Consider the following 12,227-nt stretch of genomic DNA (forward strand, 5'->3'; position numbering starts at 1 on the left):
GGGGTTTTTCTTCCCCAAATATTAGCGGTTTCCATTTTAGTTGAGTATATAATTAAGCTGCCTCCACGCTATTTGGCTTGCAGAAAAACCCATGACTATTATTTCTGGCAGAGCTAAACATGGGCTTGTCCTATTTTGTCTTGGTTAAGTCAGAATATGGTAGCGCAGCTTTAGAAAAGTAGCATCTCTTGCTTTGTAGCTTGACACAAGCTTCCCCAACCACAGAAACACAGCCTCCCCAACGTCTAGTGGCTCATCTCTGCTTCACACGGGGACTCATGTCCCAAAAAATGTCACCCCTTCCCAGCCTATCTGCGTTTGATTGCCACAGTGCACACGACATTTGTCTCCGCTGTTTTCCACCTGTTCACAGTGGTATTTACAAATATTGTGCCCGCAGTAGCTTGACATTTCCAGCCTGACCAAGTGATGTTAAGTTTGTCCACCCTACTTGAAAATTCACCAGTCACGTACCAGGTCTGATCCCCGCTCAAAGCAAGGTCTCTCTGATGAGGTCCAGCCTAAATAAGTAACCCCAGGGTGACAGAAGTGAGTGGAAGGGTTTGGAAATCCCCATTGCCACAGGACCCGCTTGTCTAGGTGGGGTTTGCACACAGGGACCGTGACCTGGTGTGGTCACCTCTGGGATGAGCTGCCTGGAGGACGGGGCCAACAAAGCGGGGTGACCAGCTGAACGGACCACCCGACGAAGTGAAGAGGTGCAGAGATGCCACCAGGGCGTTAGACCTTGCGATGCACAGCTGCCCACACCAAGATCCGCTCTAAAGAGCTGCTATTAATTAAGTGACGCGTTCGACGGAGAAGGACATGCCCAGAACCCTCACGAGTGGGAACGTCCCGTGCCTGTGACATCTCAGTCACCGTGTGCCAGCCCCATTGACCATGCTGACAAGGGTGGCAGTGGCACACAGGCTTTCCCACACCACATCGCACCCAGCTACTGGGGGATGATGTTCTGGCTGGGGTCCCAACCCCAGTGCAGCACAACACAAGGCCCTTTGTACCCCAACATACCAGGAACAGACCCAAACTTGACCACCAGACTTGAGCTTACACCCAGAGCCGTTTTTTCATTAACATCCACTTAATGTTTCAACATCTTATCCTCTTTCTGCCACGTGTCTCCCCATCTCTTCTCCCTCAGCAAATACATTTTCCCCACATTTCACCCACAAGCCACCATAGGAGTAGTTATATTAAAAAGCCATGCCAAGAGCGACTGGTCTCTAGCAGCGTGTAGCAGTGCACATGGCACGGAGGGGAAATCCAGCTCTCCACCAAGAAGGAACCATATCACTGCAATATGAATGTCTCGTGGGGAGGTGAGGAGCCCTCCCACCCCCTGGAAAGCCCCTTCTCAACCCTTTTGTTCGGACCCAGCAGCCCTGAATCAGCACTTGGGGCTCCAAAGCCCTGTGACGGTGATGAGCCACCCGGAGAAGGAGAAGCCCAACTTCTGCAAGGATGTAAATCTCAACAGCAAAGAGAATCGATACTGAAAGGGGCTGTCTCACAGCTGAAATAATCCAACGTCCTCTCAGGTTTGGGAGGAATGAAAGGAAAGCGCTGGCCAAGCTCACGAGCCGCGCTGGGGGCCTGGAGGTCGGCTACATGCCGGGTGGAAAGCGGGGGCAGGTGAAGGGCAGTGCACAGGGAGAGAAGAAAGGCTTTGGGACTCACTGGAAAGTGAAACCAAGCAGCACAAACCCATAGAAACCACCAGATCTGCTTTGATCTTTCCTCAGCTTCCATCTCAGTTATCGCTATGAAATGCACCCGGGAAACTGATAAGGTCCTAAACAGTCCATCTGTCCAGGGCACAGCCTTGGGTTGGATCCAGAAGGTTCCTGAAGCCATTTGTGCATCTCCCGTCCCTTTCACAGCCCACCTTCCCCGGCTCCTCTGGCAGAGCATCTCCTGCCTCGAGCATCTCCTGCAGGACAAAGGTTTCCCATCCCAGACCTGCAGCTCCACGTCCCTGCTGGCCATGGGCAATGAGAAAACAAGGGCAGAGCTGTTTGACCGGAGCAGACCAACGTTTCAGGGGTATGCACCAAGGAAACCGACCTCAGGAAACCTCAGGAAGGGAAAACACCCTTTTTCGACACAGAAAAATATTGAACTGCACCAGCTTCCTAATTGATGAAACATCAGTGACAGCCTGACATGCCTGGTGTCTGAGGGAAAAGTGCTTCTGTCCATTTCAATAAAGAGTTCATCTTTCTCCCCTACTAAATACAGCCTATAGATCTCAGGGGAGACCAGTTCCTGCCCTCCCCTGCCCCCAGATTTATTAGAAACCAGCCCTTTCCTTTCCTCAGTGTGCTGGTCCCCACTGGAGATGCACAGGGCGCTTGGAAGAAAACTGCAAACAATAACCTGTGAAAACTTGGGTCTTCGAACACAACAGCTGTCTGAACAAACACCGGAATGTTTCTTGTTTTCAGGTGGGTTTCTCCTGGTTCAAATACCACAAGAAGCAAAACTGCCAAGGGGTTATAACTTTTATGATTCAAGTTGAAGAAACATCACAGACACGGCCCAAGCTGAACCTCCCCAAATTTATCTGATTAGGGTCCTGTATTAAAGTGCATTTTCCAATCAAATGAGGTCACCTGTCGCTGTTCTGGCATCAGACAAGCGGGATTGGTGATCAAATCACACTTGGCATTGTACTTCAGATTTGTAGTTAGGACAGGACTACTATGTGCTAGCAGGTTGGTTTGAATCGAGTTTCTTTCCTTTCTCTGAGGTTGCCTTTGAACACTTTATTCCAATGGCTTGCTGGTTTTATTCCATTTTCACCTCTCAAGTTGCAACTCTGCTTTGAAGTGGCAAAATAAACTGAGAAGCAGTAACCCGGGTCCCAGCGTGTGCCCTGAACTTCAGTCTGAATTTCAGCCCACAAAATCCAACATCCCATTTGAGGAGCAGGTTGCTGGACTGAGTGGGAGATATTTCAACGTGGCCTTTTCACCCGGGTGGAAGGTGGAGGTGGCGAGCAAGGGAGCGCTTGGCACCATGTTTCCCTGACATAAGACACCACGTAAAATATCAACTTAGCCTAACAACATGAGAGACTTCCCTTCTGCCCCCGAGCGCGGGACCGGGGACACGGGCAGCTCAACTGCTCACAGGGAGGTACAGGAATTAGACTTCAAAGTGCAGAAGTCATCTCTGTTACAAGGACAAAAAAGGCACCAGCTGGGTTCTCGGTTGGCAGTGACACCACGGGACTCACGCACAGCAATCGGCGCTTCAGGAGTCCTAAGTGCAGGGGAAAAGAGAACATAACCCTTCTCCTTCAGTTTCAGAGCCATATTTGCTGTTTTATTCCATTGCACCGAGATAAGGACACAGCTGCTGTAGTTAAGTGGTTTGTGCAACACACGTATTGCTATCCTGAATATTTTGCCCTTCTTAAAGGAAGATGTTTAACCTGTTTTGTGGGAAGACCCTGACAACGGCTGTACCGGGCGAGATATGGAGCCCAGTAACGGGTTGCAGGCAGGGTCCATTGGCAAGTATCTGGAAAGAAAGGGAGGTACAGACAAGCACACCCCAAAACTCCCCCGAGCCCTTCCCGGCACTGGCAGACGTGCCCATCTCAGCGGCTGCACCAACATGCGGTGCAAAAGCAGGTTTCTGCAGGCTCAGCACCGCTAGAGAGCAGCAGACACCTGCAGCGCAGGCCACAGCCCGGAGACACCGAGTGGGACCGAGACTCAGACACAGCCCGGATCCACCCGTGTCCAAGGCGTGGGCAGATAACAGCCAGAGAAACCGAGTGGGACCGAGACTTGGACACAGCACGGGATCCACCCGTGTCCAAGGCGTGGGCAGATCACAGCCAGAGCCCACCCACCGTACAGGAAAAAGTTTAGCATCTTCATAGGTGTTTTGTGTGCCTGCTGTCACCTGGGAGGGTTTTCTCCACCGCCCCCGATCAGAAGGGCATTTTCAGTAAGCATTGCTGCACCACCAGCTTTAGGACTGTTATTTTGGTTTGGTTTGGTTGTTTTTCCCCAGCCTGTCGTCTCTGTTAGTCACCACGGTGCACTGAAAACGCTGAGCGTGGAGGGTCCTGCACCAAGACGGGGCGCCCCCAGGGACGAGCATGGAGGTGGGGGGCAGCTGGCAAGGACCCAGCACCCGAGTGCCAGGTCAGGAACCAACTGAGCAAACTCAGGCTGATGGAAGGAGAAAGAGAAGGAAAAAATGAAATAAAATGATGGTTTCCTTCTCCCCACACAGGTTAGGGAGCTTCACCCCATTCCCAGGCAAGAGCGGCAGCAACCTGTGGAACAGGCTTGTCTCGATGCTCTGCAGCAGAGCAGGGTTCGGGGGAGGTTTTTGGGTGGGGAGAGGCATGGAGGCATCCTGGCAATCTAGAAATGCAGGTTGGACCCTGCAACAGTGCGAAGGGACCTTCATTCGAGGGAGGATCAGGGAATACTGCGGTGCAGAACAGCGATCGCCCAGGGAGGTGGTGAGGAAAGGAGCTGTGGACAGAAAGGCGTCTTTCTCCTGCCCTGCTGGGGGACACGCTGGAGCCCCCAGGGCAATGGAACAGGATGGGAAAAGGCAAATAGCCTGCGAGCAACACGTCAACCTGGAGACACAGGGCAGGACAAAGCGCATGGGATCATCTGTAGGTGGAAGAGGAGGCTGGGGAGCAAACCAGCAGGAACAGGGATCACACTGCGGACGGGTGACCCCACGGACATCTGGTCCCACCTTATGGAAGGTATTAGTCTGGAAAGCTGAGCATTTGTACGCTGCCCTGCTCCGGGCTCTCAAGCGCAGGCTTTCCTTCAGAGAGACTGTCGGGCCCTTCTCTGCAAACACAGCTGGAAACCCCCGAGAGTATCACTTCTAGAGCCCAAGGCTGCAAGCAGTGCAGAACACCAGCATTATTTCTGCGTTCACCCAAACACGATTTTTTCGAGATCACGGTCTCAATGAGTATTAAGGTAGCTACCTGTCCTAACTAAAAAGCAAAGGACAGTCAGCTATCAAAGCATCACGGCTTGAGAATGTGATCTCACTGCTTTTGTGATAAAGGGCTGGGAGAAAATATGTTATACTCTGGGGATTTCTGCTTTCTTCAACCCCAAAACGTAATAGAGGTGGCACCAAAGTTTAGGGGACAGAATCAGTTTGGTAGGAAGAGCCCCTCAGAATCATGGAGTCCAACCATAACCTACCCCTGGTGCTGCCCCATGTCCTGAGAAGCTCACGTCCGTCTGTCCAGCCCTCCAGGGACGGTGACTCCAGCACTGCCCTGGGCAGCCTGTTCCAATGCCCCACAGCCATCCCATTCTTCTTCCCAGGAAGAAGTTTTTCCCCACATGCCATCTAATCTTCATTCCTAATTCCTCCTGCGTTTCTGCATGCAAAGGAGCTTTGCAGCCCACAGACACTATTTCCCCAATACAATGCTGGATGCCAATTTGCTAAAAAAGTATCACGGTGCAAACTTGCAGTGTAGGACTCACAGAGGTGACAGATAAAGGAAGGAGAGGCCGAGGAGTGGCACTGTCACCCTAACACCTAGCCAAGCCTATCAACCGCATAAGAAACTACTAAGTTACTCCAAAGTCCCCCATTCTGCAAAAGTTACCAAGATTTGCCCCTGTAAAGCACAAGACACCGCTAGTGAATGCTACAGATCATAAGCAATTCACTTTTGCACTGTATTCCTTTGTTTTGTGACAGTCAGTACTTCTGAGTAACTGATAAAGGTGTCAATTGACTGAGTAAACCACACAGTTCAGTAGAAACACAAAATCCCCCTCAAATGTTGGTATCTGTTAATACACAAGATGCAGTTCTCGCCAGACAGCCACAGGGGGGCAATCCAGGAGCCAGGGAGCGTTTCCCCGGGGTTTGTGTAATACAAATTGCCCCTCAGGAAGCGTTCGGTACTGGCTACTGGTTGATACCTTTAATACTTTGGAAATAAGAGCCAACACAAATAGTTAAACGACACTGTGCAACTATTGCACAGTAAGACTTTTCTGCTTCCACACTCATCCAGCATTTGTAGGCAGCCGCGATGGACCCTCTCCACTGCTTCATCGTGTTGTTAAAGCAAATGATGTTTATCTGCCCAGAACTCGAAGGCACCATACCAGGAGAGCACGTAACCGGGACGGCATCACAGCAGCGTGATTCACGGCAGGTTTACACGAGCCCTGCCTCACCCACGCCGTTCTCTGTACTCCAGCTGAATCAGCCTGCGGAAGCGTTTAAAGGTCACCGTGCTAAATGCCATTGGAATGTATTGCCACTCAAAGGGCTGTTTCCTTTATCGGCCTGAGGACTGTGCCTCGGCTGCTCCAGGTGAGGAGAGAGGCCGCTGCTCCCCACCTCCACCCATCTGATGACGTGCACAGGTCACAGACCCTTCCCCAGCTCCGAGACCAGCCCGCTGTGCTTTGTCCCCACGCCGGCTCTGTCACCGTCCCCTGGGATGTCCTCTCACACAAGCAGCTCCAAACCCGGGCAGGAATCCCCGCCTGCCTTCCTTCCCGGTGCCAGCCTGATGACACACCTGTGTCACCAGATCCATTTCCCCACAGGTGAGGCCACAGCCATTTGCCCAACCCAGCTGGTATTTCCTTGTGCTATTTCCTCCGTTTCCGAGGCCCAGACGTGCTGTTTGAACCCGCTGAGCTCCCGGTGCGTTTGCACAAACCCCCTCCCGCCTCCCCACCCAGGGTTAGCCACCTTCCCGCCCAAGCCCGGACTAACCTGGCAGCAGGGAGCCCACGTTTCTACCACACCTACGGGAAAACCCTTCTTTAGAGACACGGCTTCCTGTGCTGATCGTAACCAGAACAAGCGCTTGCATTTCAGGGTCGCAAATGAAGCCCCCCACAAGCCTGGGAACACCGGGGGCCCTTCGCCAACACACAAGATCCAATATGTGCCTCTCAATCCTCCTTAATCTCAAACTTTGCCCCATCTCCTTCCCCTCGAAAGGGGATGCTCGGCTCACAGAGATCCACACAGTAGTTTACCCCCTGTTTGCATTCATTTAAGCAAACGTACCCTTTTTACCCCCAAAAACATACAATTTTTACCCCCAAATGTACAGCTACAGTGTCAAAAGCCTCCTCCCTACCTCGCATCGCAAACGCGCTGCGGGAATTTCCAGCTTCCCCGCAGCACCTTCGCAGCGAGTGACAGACCTTTGTTGTTTGAGCCCGAGCAAATGTATTTGCCACCGGCAGAATCCCCGCTCCTCGTCACAGCCTCAGGTCACCGCTTTGCATGAGCGGGACCCCCGGGGCTCGTTTGTGTTGTGAAGCGCACGGAGGAAGGTGCAAGCGTTTTCTAGAGTTAGCAAAGATGGACCAAACCTCCTCGCCCCTTCTCGCTCGGCAAGGAGCCTGGGACCTGGCACAGCAGCTCTGTGCACATCGCTCCGTTTTCAGAGCTAGTGCGTCTGCCGGTAATATTAGCACGTTTATGAAGTTACTTCAGATAACAAGTACTTCAAACGGAAGTGAAAACGTTCACTGTCCTAACGCACAATCTCTGTTCCATAGACATTGTTTTCACTGAGAATGACAGATTGGTTCAAAGACACTATGGGAAGGTTTTGTATGGGAAAAGCAATAACAACAGAGCACGTTGTCTCCAAGTACAGAACTTTTCTCCTCCGGAGACCAAGATCCGGGCCCTGGCCTGTCCCCGGGGCCCAGAAGACCCTGTCCCAGGGCAGTTAGGTCTTCTCCTCGTTACCTGCTCTATTCAAGCAGCCCCAGCCCTTCCCCGCTCCTCGGCTCCCAGGGTTTGTTTGGACAGGGACATAATTTGCGCACGGGACAACTCGAGAGCCAAACAGGAGCCTCCCATCACCGCACTGGTTGGGCTTGTAACTTCTGCGTGAAAACAAAACAAACCAACAAGAACAAAAAAGCGAACAAACAGCCCCACCCCCCAACCAAGAATCCCAAAGAACAAAGCAGCCAGAGTCCTTTTTTCCATCTGTTCCTCAGCCGTGAACACCCGACTCTGCTCCCAAAGCCTGTTTCCCAGCTCCTGCATTCAGATGCTCCTCATCTCCCCTGGTAACATGTTACTCGCTGGACCCCAGTGAACTGAGAGCAACTATCCAATTATCCCAAGTACCGGACTTCTCGGAAGACCAAGTCAAGTCCTTGGGTTATTATTTTATTGAGATTTAGTTTCAAGCCCTGGGAATGGTCATGTTTCCTCTAGGAATCTTTTAAAATGTAGAGGTGAGGAGGTTCCTGCAATTTACTGGGACTGTGGAACCAGAACTTCAGCAAGTCTTCTCCTATCAAGTGTAGCAAGGCCCATGGTGTCTACATGAGCTCTTCTCCTAAGGGATGTACCAGCTCTGCTCCTTCCTCCATTCATTCCTTTCTTATTCCTCTGCTTCTACCTCTAAAACAAACCTAATATGACAGATAAAATACATTTGAACACGTCTCTCCCCAGAAAAAATGAGCCAGAAACAACCCAAACGGTTATTGCTGCAGGTTCAAACCAGGGTAACGGCTGCTCTCACCAACACAGATTTTGCTTGTTTCAACTTAGAGAAAACAGATTCTTTCCTTCTTTTCCCAAGTCCTTTGTTTCAACCATTCACAAAACTCGTGTGTTGGCACAAAACTTTCTAACAGAGGGGAAATTTCAGCTCAATTTCCTTCAAGACAAGTGCACTGACACCAACAAGCCTGCGTTCAAAGGACAACACGTCATCCCACGGGTGATGACACCCAGCTGAGAAAAACATTCCTCACTGTGCGGTCCGATAGAAACTCCTGCTTACATCTGAAAGAAGATGGGACCAAGGTATATTCCTATAACAAACAATTCCTGTCCAAGACAAACAGCATCCTCCAGCAGAAACCGCTTGTAAAACAATTAGAAAAAAACAAGTGTACTTACATATTGAAGTCTGACCACTGCCAGGAGCTGCAAGAGGAGCGATGAAGCAAATCCCACCATCTCAAGAGCCAGAGTGTAGCTCCCAGCCCATTCCACAAGGCTGCTCCAGTAAGAAATGAGGCCCCCACGTCTCCTGCCACCAGCAGGAAGCTCGTTTGGGGGAATCTCTGCACCTGGGCTCAGGTAAAGCCCTGCAAAGCACTCCCAGCTGGGAGCCAGGGCTGCCTTCATTCTGAGCCTCTCTCAGCTGGCTGCTGATGGGGGTGAGGGACACCAAAGCAAGCTAATGAAATGTAACCCCCCCAACTACTTCCCTTGTCACCCCCTCGCTCCAGTAATTTCACAGAATCACCAGCTGTCAGGGGCTGAAGGGACGTGGAAAGCTCATCCAGTGCAGTCCCCCCATGGAGCAGGAACACCCAGATGAGGTTACACAGGAAGGTGTCCAGGCGGGTTGGAATGTCTGCAGAGAAGGAGACTCCACAACCCCCCTGGGCAGCCTGGGCCAGGTTCTCACACCCCCACCCCCAACAAGTTGCTTCTCAAATTTAAGCAGAACCTCTTGTGTTCCAATTTGCACCCATTACCCCTTGTCCTATTTCAGTTGTCACTGAACTTCCACACTTAGGTTTTCCAAGCCCAGAGCAGGGCGTTAGTTTGCAGAAATGCATGACCTGCCAGGGCACTGTGTGGGTTTTCTCTACTGCAGAACCCACCACATCGCCCCAAATACTGGGACGGGACTTACACCATTCCCTCCCTGCCAAGGTCCGGGTAGTGCTGGACGTTCCCTTTGAAGCTCAAGGAGCGGATGCTGGTGGAGTCCTGCGAGTGCCCCGTGAGTCTCACCCAGCGTGTGGAAAGCTGCTGCCAGTTCTGCAGCGGGAATGCATCCCCAGCCCCTCAGTGCATCACTGCTGCTTTCCAGCTCACAGTACTCCCCTTGCAACCGCGTTCTGCTGCTCTCTCTCCTCTTTGTAGCAAAGCTTTTTGGCACGTGTCAATCCCCTGAGTCAGAAAGTTGTTTAACTTTAAACTGGTGCTCAAGGAACCAAAAAAATCCAGGGTTAACAGGTCCTCCTCTGTCCTTTCATTCTGCTTACACGTTTCCAGTGACCCTTTCCACACAGCAGTGAGAGCTGAGGGCATTCCGCAGCCCGGATTCTCCGAGCTGTGAGTATTTCAACACACAGAGTTCATTTTTCCCTGGCCACAACGAAGAGGATGCAGCTTGCAAAGAGATTGCTCCTCACTACTCCAGCTGGTTCGCGACAGGTTACCCAGATCTGCCCTGCAAAAACGCGGTGACAAAGAGTTCAGGGAGATGAGTGACACCGACATGAAGTACTGAAACAATTCAAACTGTCTTTATTATTTCCTCTTTTGCTCTTGAAGCCTAATTCCCCAGAAAGCTAATGAAACCACAGGATAAAACATGCAACTTTCAGGAGAGAATTTTCCTCTCTAGTCTCATAAAGGCTTCATTTTTGTTAGTGCAGACAGCACTGACACCCAAAAGAAGACTTTGGGAAGTGTTTGATGGGAGCCGTGCTGTAGGACCGGCCGTGTTCAGACACCCACTCCACCAGCGGGCGCCAGGCGTGGAGCACGTAACACGCGTCCACAGCGCAACACCCAGATAAATACAACGCCTCGGTTTAAAGAAATCCCCTTGTAGGCTGCATGTAAAGGCTTGTCGAGACTTGTGAAGCCCCAAGTGCCCTGCGGGCTGCACTTCAAAAACCTCTGTCCTACACCATCTGTGTGTCGGGTCGGTCCTTTCCCCGCCCCAGCTCTCCCCGTTTCAGGCTGTTTTCATCCATGCAAGTTGAGCTTCTGCTGCTGCAGCTGAACCCTGGGAGAAGACCCTGATTTCCACCAAGGCCAGTGTCGAGTCGGCTAAAGAATCATTTCCCCTCAACATCTATTATTTCCCTACAAGTTACTCTCCAACAGGCTTCTCTACAGGAAAGCGTTTCCTGCCGTCTCCCATCAAGTACACACAGATTATTACCCTTTCCCCAGTCTTTGCCCCTCCGCATATCCACCGAGCCTTCCCTCATACCAGCCTCCTTCATTTAGAAATGACAGCCAGCTGCTGTAACTCTTACATAGCCATCTGCAGCTCCCCCCTACATTTAAACAAATGGCATGGCTGAGTGACTTCTTGTTGCCCTTTCCTCCTCAAACAGGCTTTTTTTAGGCTAGCGACAGCTGCCCCCCAGCACTTCTGCCCTGCAGAACTCCTGGCCGTGCAGGTTTGCATCTCCATCTCCTTGCAGGGGCAGCTCCATTGCTCTTATCAGCCTAGCACAAAGCAAACAGGGAATGTCTGTGTCTGGGCTGGATGTTACGCTGCACCCAAAGGCCACGGCAGGCACCCTTTGGCCAGCTCTTATCAGGCGAAAGACTCGACGTCTGTGCTGTTTCCGAATCAGGACTGATTGGGGCAGGTGACGGTGTGAGATGACAGCAGAGCGTCCCCTGAAAGGGACCGACCCTGGGCTGTTTGCTCGAGTTTTGACGTGATTCTGCTGGCGGTGGCGTGTCGAGCAACACAAATGCTAAGTCAACATTGCCATCCCACGCGGAACGTTTTGTGGCCGCGTGGTCATCTGCTCCTGTGAAGACAGCCCGGCTCGGTCTGATCTTATCGACACAACTAGGAGGGGGCAGGGAGCCGGGGAAGGAGTCAGGCGCTCTACAAATAGCCCAAAAGAGGTTTGGGTGTGTTGTGGATGTAAACTTGGAAGCAAGGAGAAAAACACCCCAGATCTGTGTAGTAGACTCCAAATAAAGGACTGGCTCAGCTTTGCAAAACGGCAGTGCCTGAGTTAGCACCCGTGCTTTAAAGACAGGGCTTGAAACACACCCAGTTACCACGGCCTGGATCTTCCCCAGCTGCCAGCGGTGATTTCACATACAGGCTGGAAATGAGTGTCCCGGGAGAAAGACAAAAATCCCCTGCAGCGCTGGGCACCGTCACCATCAGTGCTGGAGACCCCGGGCACCTCAACTGCTCTACATCCCTCGTGGCTCCAGGAATAACAGGATCCCGCGGGTTACATCTACTCTGGCAAATTTGCCTGCCAGAGGTGAGCAAGCGCATATTAACCTGGAACTACCTGTTGCATTCATCTGCTTAAAACTACGGATTCTACCTCTGAGCTTGGATTTCTGTCCGGCCTTTCTCACTACGACAGCCTGCCAGCTCATCCATGGGAAGTGCTGGTATCTCGCCCTTATCAGGGGAGCACAGAAATAGCAGAGGCATCCTC

The sequence above is a fragment of the Columba livia genome, chromosome 4 (genome assembly GCF_036013475.1).
Source record: "Columba livia isolate bColLiv1 breed racing homer chromosome 4, bColLiv1.pat.W.v2, whole genome shotgun sequence".
NCBI lineage: Eukaryota > Metazoa > Chordata > Aves > Columbiformes > Columbidae > Columba > Columba livia.